This window comes from Triticum aestivum, chromosome 3B (assembly GCF_018294505.1).
Source record: "Triticum aestivum cultivar Chinese Spring chromosome 3B, IWGSC CS RefSeq v2.1, whole genome shotgun sequence".
Classification (NCBI taxonomy): Eukaryota; Viridiplantae; Streptophyta; class Magnoliopsida; order Poales; family Poaceae; genus Triticum; species Triticum aestivum.
In genome coordinates, this window is record NC_057801.1 from 512,308,433 (window position 1) to 512,322,168 (window position 13,736).

At 45.5% G+C, this 13,736-nt stretch overlaps 1 pseudogene; it reads left to right on the forward strand.

Annotated features, from left to right (window-relative positions):
* The first annotated feature begins 9,074 nt into the window (after nt 1-9,074).
* LOC123067564 (uncharacterized) overlaps nt 9,075-13,736 on the forward strand; it is a 67,107-nt pseudogene continuing 62,445 nt past the window's right edge.

The following is a 13,736-nucleotide window of genomic DNA, read 5'->3' on the forward strand; positions in this document are numbered from 1 at the left end:
AGACAGCGGTCAAGAACATCTAGAAATACCTGAAAAGGACTAAGGATATGTTTCTCGTTTATGGAGGTGACAAAGAGCTAGTCATAAATGGTTACGTCGATGCAAGCTTTGACACTGATCCAGACGATTCTAAATCGCAAACTGGATACGTGTTTATATTGAACGGTGGATTTGTCAGTTGGTGCAGTTCTAAACAAAGCGTCGTAGCAGGATCTACATGTGAAGCGGAGTACATAGCTGCTTCGGAAGCAGCAAATGAAGGAGTCTGGATGAAGGAGTTCATATCCGATCTAGGTGTCATACCTAGTGCATCGGGTCCAATGAAAATCTTTTGTGAGAATACTGGTGCAATTGCCTTGGCAAAGGAATCCAGATTTCACAAGAGAACCATGCACATCAAGAGACGCTTCAATTCCATCCGGGACCAGGTCCAGGTGGGAGACATAGAGATTTGCAAGATACATACGGATCTGAATGTTGCAGACCCGTTGACTAAGCCTCTTCCACGAGCAAAACATGATCAGCACCAAGACTCCATGGGTGTTAGAATCATTACTGTGTAATCTAGATTATTAACTCTAGTGCAACTGGGAGACTGAAGGAAATATGCCCTAGAGGCAATAATAAAGTTATTATTTATTTCCTCATATCATGGTAAATGTTTATTATTCATGCTAGAATTGTATTACCCGGAAACATAATACATGTGTGAATACATAGACAAACATAATGTCACTAGTATGCCTCTACTTGACTAGCTCATAAATCAAAGATGGTTAAGCTTCCTAACCATAGACATGAGTTGTCATTTGATTAACGGGATCATATCATTAGGAGAATGATGTGATTGACTTGACCCATTACGTTAGCTTAGCACTTGATCATTTAGTGTGTTGCTATTGCTTTCCTCATGACTTATACATGTTCCTATGACTATGAGATTATGTAACTCCCGTTTACCGGAGGAACACTTTGTGTGCTACCAAACGTCACAACGTAATTGGGTGATTATAAAGGTGCTCTACAGGTGTCTCCAAAGGTACTTGTTGAGTTGAGGTATTTTGAGATCAGGATTTGTCACTCTAATTGTCGGAGAGGTATCTCTGGGCTCTCTCGGTAATGCACATCACTATAAGCCTTGCAAGCAATGTAGCTAATGAGTTAGTTACGAGATGATGCATTACGTAACAAGTAAAGAGACTTGCCAGTAACGAGATTGGACTAGGTATTGAGATACCGACGATCGAATCTCGGGCAAGTAACATACCGATGACAAAGGGAACAACGTATGTTGTTATGCGGTTTGACTGATAATGATCTTCGTAGAATATGTAGGAGCCAATATGAGCATCCAGGTTCCGCTATTGGTTATTGACCGGAGACGTGTCTCGGTCATGTCTACATAGTTCTCGAACCCATAGGGTCCGCACGCTTAAAGTTAGATGACAGTTATATTATGAGTTTATGTGTTTTGATGTACCGAAGGTTGTTCGGAGTCCCGGATGTGATCACGGACATGACGAGGAGTCTCGAAATGGTCGAGACATGAAGATCGATATATTGGACGACTATATTTGGACACCAGAAAGGTTCCGGGTGAGATTGGGACAATACCGGAGCTCCGGGAGGTTATCGGAACCCCCCGAGAGGTATATGGGCCTTAATGGGCCTTAGTGGAAAGGAGGGGAAAGGAGCAAGGGAGGGAGCGCCCCCCCCCACCCAAGCCCAATCCGAATTGGGAGCCCCCCCCCTTTCCTTCCTCCCTCCTTCCTCTTCCTTCCCTCTCCCTCTCCTAATAGGAAAGGGGGGAGTCCTACTCCCGGTGGGAGTTGGACTCCCCCCCTAGGGCGCGCCACCCCCCTTGGTCGGCCCCCTCCTCCACTCCTTTATATATGGGGGAGGGGGGTACCCCATAAACACAATAATTGATCATTGATCTTTTAGCCGTGTGTGGTGCCCCCCTCCACCATAGTCCTCGATAATATCGTAGCGGTGCTTAGGTGAAGCCCTGCGACGGTAGAACATCATCATCGTCACCACACCGTCGTGCTGACGAAACTCTCCCTCGACACTCGGCTGGATCGGAGTATGAGGGTCTTCATCGAGCTGAACGTGTGCAAGAACTCGGAGGTGCCGTAGTTTCAGTGCTTGATCGGTCGGGCCGTGAAGACGTACGACTACATCAATCGTGTTGTGCTAACGCTTCCGCTTTCGGTCTACGAGGGTACGTGGACACAGTCTCCCCTCTCGTTGCTATGCATCACCATGATCTTGCGTGTGCGTAGGAATTTTTTTGAAATTACTACGTTCCCCAACATTGTAGGTGTTGATTTGTTTGTAGAGAATGTATAGGGTTGCCAATGTTTTGACGAAATGTTGATTAAATTCCGTTTCATCAAATTTCTGGCAACCAATATGTCATATTTTTAGCAAAGGTCATGCCAAAATTTTGAATTTTTTATACGAATTAAGTATATGTCCTATTTGTTTGCAGATGTTCGACGTGGGCTCTTCTTCGACACATTCGGCCAACGGCGAAGATGCATTTACGGACGCGCAGGGAAACGATGACTATGAAGAAGATCTTTAGGGGGGGTATAAATCCGGATGAGTGCTACATCAAAGGCAGTGGCTACAAAGATGTTCCTAGCAAGGATAGTAATCCTGACAAGGACGCTGGTACTGATGAAGATGATACGGATGAGTATTGCGCTGAGGAAGAGGAGGAGGTGGAGGATGCTCCAAAAACCAAGAAGCAGTGGAAACCTAGGAGCTGAAATGCTATCGGTACCGACAGGATTGTGGACACTCTAGTTAACTCCACTGGTGAGCCTGTTAGTCCACAGAAGGTCATGTCTCACTACGGCAACGCCCTAGGTGTCATCCTTCGAGAAGTCTACTCCATTAGCGAGTCCAATATAAGGGATTCAGGCAAACAAAATCTGCGAGAACTCCTAATAAGAAGGGTGCATGCTAGATTTAAGTTTCCTGATGAGTACGACAACCTATCGTACCCAAAGAATCAGGTCAACAACCATACAATCCATTAGTTCTCAAACCATTTGAGTTCTTGGAAATCAGCCGCAAGAAAAGAGGTTCGCGAAGAGTACTCCGTGATCAAGGAGAAATGTCCTACCATTAGTGCAGATGACTAGAACATTTTCAAGATGCAAAATACAGAGAACCCTATGGTGCAGAGCGAGTCGACATGGGGGAAGGACATACGATCAAAGACATTAAGTAAGCACACCCTCGGAAGCCGTGGTTTTGTTGGGAAGAAGCTCATTGGGACAAGCAGGACTCTATACTTGCAACAAAGGGCATTCCAAACCACTTCAAGCAATTCAAATACCCCCTCGAATATAACTATGTCAGGGGCTGGTACCATTATGATTATAAGTCAGGGGAATTTTCCACCGATCACCAAACTAGAAGACTTGAAGAAGAACTGGCAAGGCAGCATGCGGAACCTCGGAGCTCTCAAGGGACCTCGGCCAGGTGGAACACTCCTCTTAACCGGTCAATCAATGTGACCTTTGGCAAGGTCCCCTTGCTTCCGTCGGCGGGTGGTCGTGTGAACGGCGCCAGATGCGAAGCCAAATGGGACGATCATTATGTCGAAGACCGCGAGCAGCAACGACAGAGAAGGAGATCCAACAAGCAAATCAACGAACAAAAAATAATTGCAGTGTCAGGACCCCGACTCAATGCCACATCGATCTAGCATGTAACACCTCATATCACTTTGCGGCCTCACGCACGGTATTCCCACGGGTGTCGCCTTACCTTTGCCCGGGACCGTTTGCGTCTTTTGGCACACGTATATGACAGTGTCGCTAGCATCCATATGATAAGGAGCCCGGGCTGACATGGCTAGTCGTAAACCCAAAGTGGCACAGACTTACAGGGACAGGCATCCATGACCCAGCATCGAACGTGTCGGTCATCAGCGAGTGAATCCAGGCTGTAGCACTGGGCTAGCAGGACTCCGGTGAACCGGGCTGTAGCGGGCTAACAGGACTCTGGTATTCATCGCGTGACATTTCCCCGAAGGGACAGACACAGGAACGAAGAAGGACACATGCTGGCAAGCCTGAGTGTTCCGGAGCAGTAGCAAGCTACCATGGCTCGGTGGAAACACTAGGAGACATTTCCCGGTAAGAGAGGCTACTAAAGATAAACAACTAGATAGTCAGATCCCACACATACCAAGCATTTCAATAACATACACACAATATGCTCGATATGTGCAAATACAACATGGCATCACAACATGACTCTATGACTCAAGTAATTTATTCATTAGGCTCCGAGGAGCGAGATATTACAAACATGGGTCTCATGACCCAACACTCAGAGCATACAAGTCAAAGCACAAGCGGAAGCTATCATGTCTGGGTACAGACATCTATAAATGAAAAAGGCTGAGAAGCCTGACTATCTACCAGATCCTGCCGAGGGCACAAGATCGTAGCTGAGGTAACAAGCTAAACGTCGAAGTCCAAGCGGAACTACTAGTGAGACTGAAGTCTCTCTGCAAAAACATAAAATAGGCAAACGTGAGTACAAATGTACCCAGCAAGACTTACATCTGAACTAACTACATATGCATCATTATCAACAAAGGGGATGGTGGGGTTTAACTGCAGCAAGCCAGCTTTGACTCGGTGGCTATCCTAAACTACGACTGCAATGTAACTCCTTAAGAGGTGGCGCACACGAGTCCACATATTCACCATATCAATACACCACTATGGATCCGCTCCCGTCTCCCTACGAGAACGCCATCCATAGCACTCACGCTTATCTTGCGTATTTTAGGGTATCCACTTTCACTTGTCTATGAACTGATATAAGCAACCCAGAAGTCCTTTTCCGCGGACACGGCTATTCGAATAGATGATGTTAACCCTGCAGGGGTGTACTTCTTCACACACGCTCTCACCACTTACCGCCGTTTACACGACATGTACTCGGCAACCTTCAAGCGGAAGCCCAATGTGGGTGTCGGCCACGGCCTGCCTAAACACTCAAGTCTCTAGTCCAGGTTTATCGCCTATTCGGGTTCCATCCATGAGGAGATCCGGCCGGAGTTTCGCTCACAGCCCCAAACGATGTGAACAGGGTTCCGTGACACCAAACGGGCGCCCGGTTTACCCGGCCACGTGCCTACCGCATCACAGCCCACCCCTACGGTCAGCGCTGCCCACGGCCTCCAGCATACTACAAACACCAGAAACTACTTGCAACTCCTGGACAGAGGACAAGGGTGATCAAGAAGCCGAGAGGGTCCATTGGTTTCGGGCCCAATGCGTGGTAGTAGCTGAATCATGGATCACAAACACAGAACTTAGTTCCTGAGGACGGCTGCAATGAGACAACCCACCATGTACTCCTACATGGCCTCTGACCGATACCTTTTACCAAATCGTGTTCACACACTTAGCTCACACATAGTAGGACATGTTCACACACCTCTGATTCATCCCCGATGAATCAGACCTGACTCAACTCTAAGCAGTAGCAGGCATGACAAACAAACATGAATGAGTAGGCACAACAGGGCTCAAACAACTCCTACTCATGCTAGTGGGTTTTATCTAGTTACTGTGGCAATGACAGGTCATGCAAAGGATAAAGGGGTTCAGCTACCGCAGCAAGTAACAGATGAATCGGTGTTGTCCTAATGCAGTAAAAGAGAGCAGGAGCGAGAGAGTAGGATTGTATCGGAATGAACAAAGGGGTTTTGCTTGCCTGGCACTTCTGAAGATAGCATTGAGTCTTCATCAGTGTCAACGATCACATCATCGGTATCACGTCTATCGAGAGGGGACAAATACCGGCAACATAGAAGGGAACACAATCAATGCAATGCACAATATGATGCATGATCATGACATGGCAAAATGAATGTGTTTTGGGCTAATGCAACTAGCAACAGATTAAATGAAGTTGGTTTGAATACAAGATTCAAATTCAAACTCCATATGTGATTATTCAAATGCCATTTAATTGATTTGTGCTAAACAGCAGCTATAAGTTGTTCTAACATGCATGAAAATGGTACAGATGGATTCCTTGAATTTTTCTGATAATTTTTCATATATAATTTATTTCATTTGGAGTTACGGTTAATTTTCTATGATTTATTGAAGTTTATACAATTTTCTGAAATTTCCTGAATAATAATAAAACCAGAAAATACTTATTGCGTCAGCCTGATGTCATGATGACGTCAGCAGGTCAAAGGCGCCAGCCCAGGTCAAACCTGACGCTGGGACCCACATGTCAGTGTAACAACTAGTTAACAGGATTAAGTTAATACTAACTAAACTGTCAATGGGCCTGGGCCCGCATGTCAGTGGTTAGTTGACTAACTAAACAGGGTTAGCTAGTGTTAGGTTAGTCACTAATCCGGGTAATTAGCGCTAAACTAATCTAACTAAAATTAGCAAGGGTGGCCCACATGTCATTGACCCAGGGGTCAAACTGGGCCCACCCAGTCAACGATCGGCGGGTCAAACCCGCCGGCGTCTAGCCGCCGGCGAGGCCGAGACGACGGAGAGCGTCGGAAACGCTGCTCCGGCCACGGTTTGATGCACGGGTGGGTGCTACGAGTAGCTGGCGATGTGGCGCATCCAACGGTGGCGGTGTTTGGTGCTGGGGTGGCCGGAGTTAACGGTGGCGAGCTCTTTTGCGGCCGCCGGAGTTCGGGCAATCTCGGGGTCGGGGTTAGGGAGCACGGCAGGAGGAGCTGGGGCGTGCTACGGACTCCTGAGATCACGGTGAGCACGTCAGTGGGCTCGGATACGAACTGGGGTGGCTGTGGCCACGGCCACGCCATGGCCGGCGGCGAGAAACTCTCGGCCGCGGTGGAGGAAGAGGCTAGGGGGCGAGAACGGAGGGGGCGAGCACAGGAGAAGCAGCAGGGGCTCACAGCGGATTCATTCGAGGCGGAGACGAGGCCGGGGGAGCGTTGGAGGCAGCACAGGGTCGCCGGAGATCCGGGCGGCCGAAGGTAGAAGACAACGATTGCGGCGACGTTGCAGGGCGCCTGAGGATGCGTGGCTCATCTGGGATGACGTGGACGACGAGGCGGAGCCAACGAGCATGACGGTTGCTCGAGGGACGGCCGGTGAGCGCGGTGGCGGTGTGCGGCGGCGACGGAGGCGTTCGGGAGCGAGAGGGGAAAAAAAGCAGAGAAGGGGGAAAGGGTCGAGGGAGAGTGAGAGAGGTCGGGCGGATCGGGACGTCACCGGGCATTCATCCACGCGGCCAGGGGAAGCAGGAGGTGGCCAGGGGAAGCAGGAGGTGGCCGAGGCAGCGTCGGCGCGCGCCACGCCTCGCCTCTGTTCGTCCTCCTGGCAGAGGAGGAAGAGGACAAGGGGGAGGAGGAGGTGGGCTGGGCCGGCCAGGTGGGGGAGCTGGGCCGGCTGGTGGGCTGCACGGGTGAGGCCAGGTAGGCTTTACTCTTTTATTTTTTTTCTGTTTTGTTTCTTTTATTTAATATCTTTTGCCATTGTTTGAATTTAAACAAATTCAAACAATGCCAAAAACTCCTCTGAATATTTTTATTTTGCTAGATGGACTTTTCCAAAAGCTTATAATATATTTCAGGGGTATTTGAAATTATATTCTAGTTATATGAATATAATTCAAATTCAAATAGCTAATGATTTAAATTCAAAGTCCCAAAAATAAATCCTTTTAAAATGTTCATTATTTTTGGTTTGGATCAAAACCCTTGCCAAAAATATTAAACATCTAAGAGGAGCATTTTGGAACAATGAATGAGATTTTAGGGTTTTTGCCCTTCTTTTATTTAGGGTTTTGAGGCTTCTGACTTCCTCAGTTCAAGTTTTTTTTTAAAATTTAAACATGATGCACAGATGGAAGCAAGCACAGGACAGGCCAGAGCTAGGGATGTGACATGCAGCCACAGCCGCAGCAACTACCGACATTGAAGCACACATAAACACGCAAAGCCAAGCCCATGGCCAAGCCATGTTGCCTTCAATAATCGAGAGCGTCAAGCCATAAAAATGATGAACTAGGAAACATTGTCATTGACGCATCGCCCAAGAATAGCAGCCCTTCTGTCTCATTCATTGGAAACCCGTCGCCAATGGATGCTTTTGACGCTCTTATGGAAGACACTCCGTGCAGTCTCTTAGCCCATGTGAACGGTGAGCTGATTAAAGTTGTAATCGGCTCGATCATTCGCCCCAAAGATACAATCATGCATGGAGTGCAGATGCCTGAGGGGGTCTTCAATGTTGAGTTGTCTGTTATTGCTCCTCCAATACAACCTCCCGATGCGGATAGCAGCGTACCCTTGGACAGTGCTTATGGTTGCCAATGATGTGGCTAAAGAGTCGTATTCGGCTAGGAAATGTCCAAATTCCAACAAGCTCGCAACAGATGAACAATGGCAAGACGTCGTGTCAAGGACCATCTCCTTTGGGTCAGAGTCAACCTGAATTGCATAACAGCATTGTGAATGTCATTGAGGACCAAGTAAATAATTATGACTTACTTGTCAATCGATTCTTCTTGGTTGAAGAATATCATAACTTAGCTAACATGTGCAATCTTGATGGACCTATGCATGCTGATCTCGTCCAAGCAATCTCTATGCCTCCTGCTGTCCAAGCTGATCACCGTGTTGTTCCTTGCCAGAAGAGTCTACTGTTCAATGGGGACTTCACGCCACCAGACACACAAGTGCCACCATCTAGGGGAGCGTTGCTGAGTCCAAACACACTCAATGCGACGCTAGCAAATGCACTAACAGGCGGTGCAGCCAGCCAGCCTAATATGTCACGCAAGAAGAGGAGGCGACCAGGAAATGCTGCTAAGAAGGGCACTGTGGTCGCCAGCTAGCAAATTCAGAATAATAAAGAAGTAGTTCATCGTGTTGCATGGCGGCCTTACCATTCCCTGGGTGAACCCATCCTTCCGAAGGAGCTCTCCGATCTTCTGCACACAGAATTGAGACTTCTGCATGATGCAATTCTCTGTAGGGAGAAGTACGCATTTACTCATGCAGGTGGACATGCCCCATTGTCATAGTGATGGTGCCACCTAATATTGGTTTCTGCAATAGTTTCCCCGCGGAGAAGTTCTATGTACCATTCGACATCTTCAACCTGTTCTACCTATACAAGCTTGGTCCTTCCTTAATATGCCTATGGGCAATCAATACAGCCTACACTGCCATATGTGAGCTAAACAAGGTTGTCACGGTAGCAGACCCCTACCTCAGGCACGAGGGCAACGTCAATCTCCCTGATCACCGTCAAGCTATGAGGAACTACCTAACAGACTTCATGCTTGCCAGCATGGAAAAAGATTGCTTTATAGTGCCCTACTATCCGAAGTAAGTCATTCGGTACTCGGTACACACTATTCTTTCATACAATCTCATTCTGCTTCCACGTCAAAACATTATATACTCGAGAATAATTCGTTTTCTCTACTTTTTACACAGAGAACATTGTGTCCTCATCGTTATTTCCCCGAAGTTTGCCGAAACTTATTTCTTGGATTCGACGAGGAAAGTGAAGAAAGACTACAGAGGCATTAAGAAGTTCTCGATGAAGTACTGGCCGATTATACTAGACGGGAAGGAGTGATCAGAGACGGATATCGCAAGTTCGACAAATTTAAAGAGATACAGTTCACCCACAAAACTGACTTTTGTTGCATGCAGCAGCCGGAAAACAGTGATACAGACGGCTACTACGTCGTCCACCACATGGAGGAGTACATACGGGAGGAAGAACGCCTTAAAAAGAACTCTGACGTCATCGCATGTGGGAAGAAAATGGAGGAAATTTGCCCGAGAGACAGTAGAGATGAGTTCAGACGCATCTAGGTCAAGTTTGCTACCATCCTCAACAAGGATGTCATCCACCATGCCGGCTTTTTCAACGGCGACGCACCTGTCAGGTCGGAGGAGATAAAAACTCATCTTAATAAGCAGGTCGTGATGCTGACAGACCGGTGTCTCTTATGGATCCGGCGAAGAAATACATTGATGATCCTTATTATTGATGTAATAGGATAGTGACAACTAGCTATGCTGTCGTGGTTCTGTAAACTACTCGATCGGCTACACGTGACATTCTGTCATCTTATCATACTTCAAAACTTTTCCTAGCTATCTTAAGTTTAAGTGCTACACATAATTATCGTGGATGTATTCTAATTAATGTTACCTAGCTAGAAATATTTTTTATCTTAAAAACGCTACCACGACACCGTTTTTCGGCTGACGTGGTAGCGTTTTCCCTATGCTTTCGAACTAAGTAATGGCGTCGGAAGGATATGCAATGCTGCTACGTCTTGAGCTTGCGTTGGTTTTCCTTGAAGAGGAAAGGGTGATGCAGCAATAGTAGCGTAAGTATTTCCCTCAGTTTTTGAGAACCAAGGTATCAATCCAGCAGGAGGCTCCTCAAAAGTCTCACGCACCTACACAAACAAACAAGAACTCGCAACCAACGCAATAAAGGGGTGGTCAATCCCTTCAAGGCCACTTGCGAAAGTGAGATCTGATAGAGATAATATTATAAGATAAATATATTTTTGGTATTTTATGATATAGATTGGAAAAGTAAAGATGCAAATAAAAGTAGATTGAAAGCTTATATGGTAAAAGATAGACCCGGGGGCCATAGGTTTCACTAGTGGCTTCTCTCAAGATAGCATAAGTATTACGGTGGGTCAACAAATTATTGTCGAGCAATTGATAGAAAAGCGAATAATTATGAGATTATCTAGGCATGATCATGTATATAGGCATCACATCTGTGACAAGTAGGCCGACTCCTGCCTCCATCTACTACTATCACTCCACACATCGACCGCTATCCAGCATGCATCTAGAGTATTAAGTTCATAAAGAACAGAGTAATGCATTAAGAAAGATGACATGATGTAGAGGGATAAAGTCATGCAATATGATGTAAACCCCATCTTTTTATCCTTGATGGCAACAATACAATACGTGCCTTGCTGCCCCTGCTGTCACTGGGAAAGGACACCGCAAGATTGAACCCAAAGCTAAGCACTTCTCCATTGCAAGAAAGATCAATCTAGTAGGCCAGACCAAACTGATAATTCGAAGAGACTTGCAAAGATAACTTAATCACACATAAAAGAATTCAGAGGAGATTCAAATATTTCTCATAGATAAACTTGATCATAAACCCACAATTCATCGGATCTCAACAAACACACCACAAAAAGAGTTACATCGAATATATCTCCAAGAAGATCGAGGAGAACTTTGTACTGAGATTCAAAGAGAGAGAAGAAGCCAGCTAGCTAATAACTATGGACCCGAAGGTCTATGGTAAACTACTCACAACTCATCGGAAGGGCCTTGGAGATGATGTAGAGGCCCTCTGTGATCGATTCCCCCTCCGGTGGAGCGTCGGTGAAGGCTCCAAGATGGGATCTCGTGGATACAGAAGGTTACGGCGGTGGAAATTGTTTTTCGTGGTCGCTTCTGATGTTTCCGTGTTACATGGGTATATATAGGAGGAAGAAGTAGGTCAGTGGACGCTCAAGGGGCCCACGAGGGTGGGGGCGCGCCCAGCCCTAGGGGGCGCGCCAGGCACCCTCGTGGCTGCCTCGCTTGTTTCTTGACTTCCACTCCAAGTCCTCTGGATCACGTTTGTTCCTAAAAGATCGCTCCCGAAGGTTTCATTCTGTTTGGATTCCATTTGATATTCCTTTTCTTCGAAACACTAAAATAGGCAAAAAAACATCAATTCGAGTTGGGCCTCCGGTTAGTAGTTTAGTCCCAAAAATGATATTAAAGTGTAAAGTAAAGCCCATAAACATCCAAACCAAGTAATATAATAGCATGGAACAATCAAAAATTATAGATACGTTGGAGACGTATCAAGCATCCCCAAGCTTAATTCCTGCTCGTCCTCGAGTAGGTAAATGATAAAAACAGAATTTTTGATGTGGAATGCTACCTAGCATAATTCTCTATGTAATTTTCTTTATTGTGGCATGATTGTTCAAATCCAAATGATTCAAGATAAAAGCTTACAAAACATAAAAAATAGTAATACTCGAAGCATACTAACAAATAATCATGTCTTATCAAAATAGCATAGCCAAAGAAAGCTTATCCCTACAGAATCATATAGTTATGCCATGCTTCATTTTCATTACACAAAATACTCCCATCATGCACAACCTCGGTTTCAGCCAAGCAATTGGTTTATACTTTTTAACGCGCTTTAGCTTTTTCAACTCTTATGCAATACATGAGCGCAAGCCATGGACATAGCACTATATGTGGTATATGGTGGTGGTTGTGAAGACAAAAAAAGGGAGAAGATAATATCACATCAACTAGGCGTATCAACGGGCTATGGAGATGCTCATCAATAGATATCAATGCGAGTGAGTAGGGATTGCCATGCAACGGATGCACTAGAGCTATAAATGTATGAAAGCTCAACAAAAGAAACTAAGTGGGTGTGCATCCAACTCGCTTGCTCACGAAGACCTAGGGAATTTTGAGAAAACCCATCATTGGAATATACAAGCCAAGTTCTATAATGAAAAATTCCCACTTAGTATATGAAAGTGACAACACATGAGACTCTCTATCATGAAGATCATGGTGCTACTTTGAAGCACAAGTGTGGAAAAGAGATAGTAGCATTGTCCCTTCTCTCTTTTTGTCTCTTTGGCCTCTTTTTTTATTTGGTGGGCTCTTTGTCCTCCTTTTTTTCTTTTTTTTCAAGTTCCGAAGTCTCATCCTGACTTGTGGGGGAATCATAGTCTTCATCATCCTTTCCTCACTTGGTACGATGCTCTAATAATGAAGATCATCACACTTTTATTAATTTACAACTCAAGAATTACAACTCAACACTTAGAACAAAATATGACTCTATATGAATGCCTGCGGCGGTGTACCGGGATATGCAATGAATCAAGAGTGACATGTATGAAAAATTATGAAGGTGGCCTTGCCACAAATAAAATGTCAACTACATGATCATGCAATGAGCAATATGACAATGATGGAACGTGTCATAATAAATGGAACGGTGGAAAGTTGCATGGCAATATATCTTAGAATGGCTATGGAAATGCCATAATAGGTAGGTATGGTGGCTGTTTTGAGGAAGGTAAATAATGGGTGCATGATACCGGCGAAAGTTGCGCGGCACAATAGAGGCCAGCAAAGTGGAAGGGTGAGTGTGTGCTACGTCTTGAGCTTGCATTGGTTTTCCTCGAAGAGGAGAGGGTGATGCAGCAAGTGTAGCGTAAGTATTTCCCTCAGTTTTTGAGAACCAAGGTATCAATCCAGTAGGAGGATCCTCAAAAGTCCCACGCACCTACACAAACAAACTGAGAACTCAAACCAACACAATAAAGGGTTTGTCAATCCCTTCACGGCCACTTGCGAAAGTGAGATCTGATAGAGATAGTATGATAAGATAAATATATTTTGGGTATTTTATAATATAGATGCAAAAAGTAAACATGCAAATAAAAGTAGATTGGAAGCAAATATGATAAGAGATAGACCCGGGGGCCATAGGTTTCACTAGAGGCTTCTCTCAAGATAGCATAAGTATTACGATGGGTGAACAAATTACTATCGAGCAATTGATAGAAAAGCGAATGATTATGAGATTATCTAGGCATGATCATGTATATATGCATCACGTCCATAACAAGTAGACCAACTCCTGCCT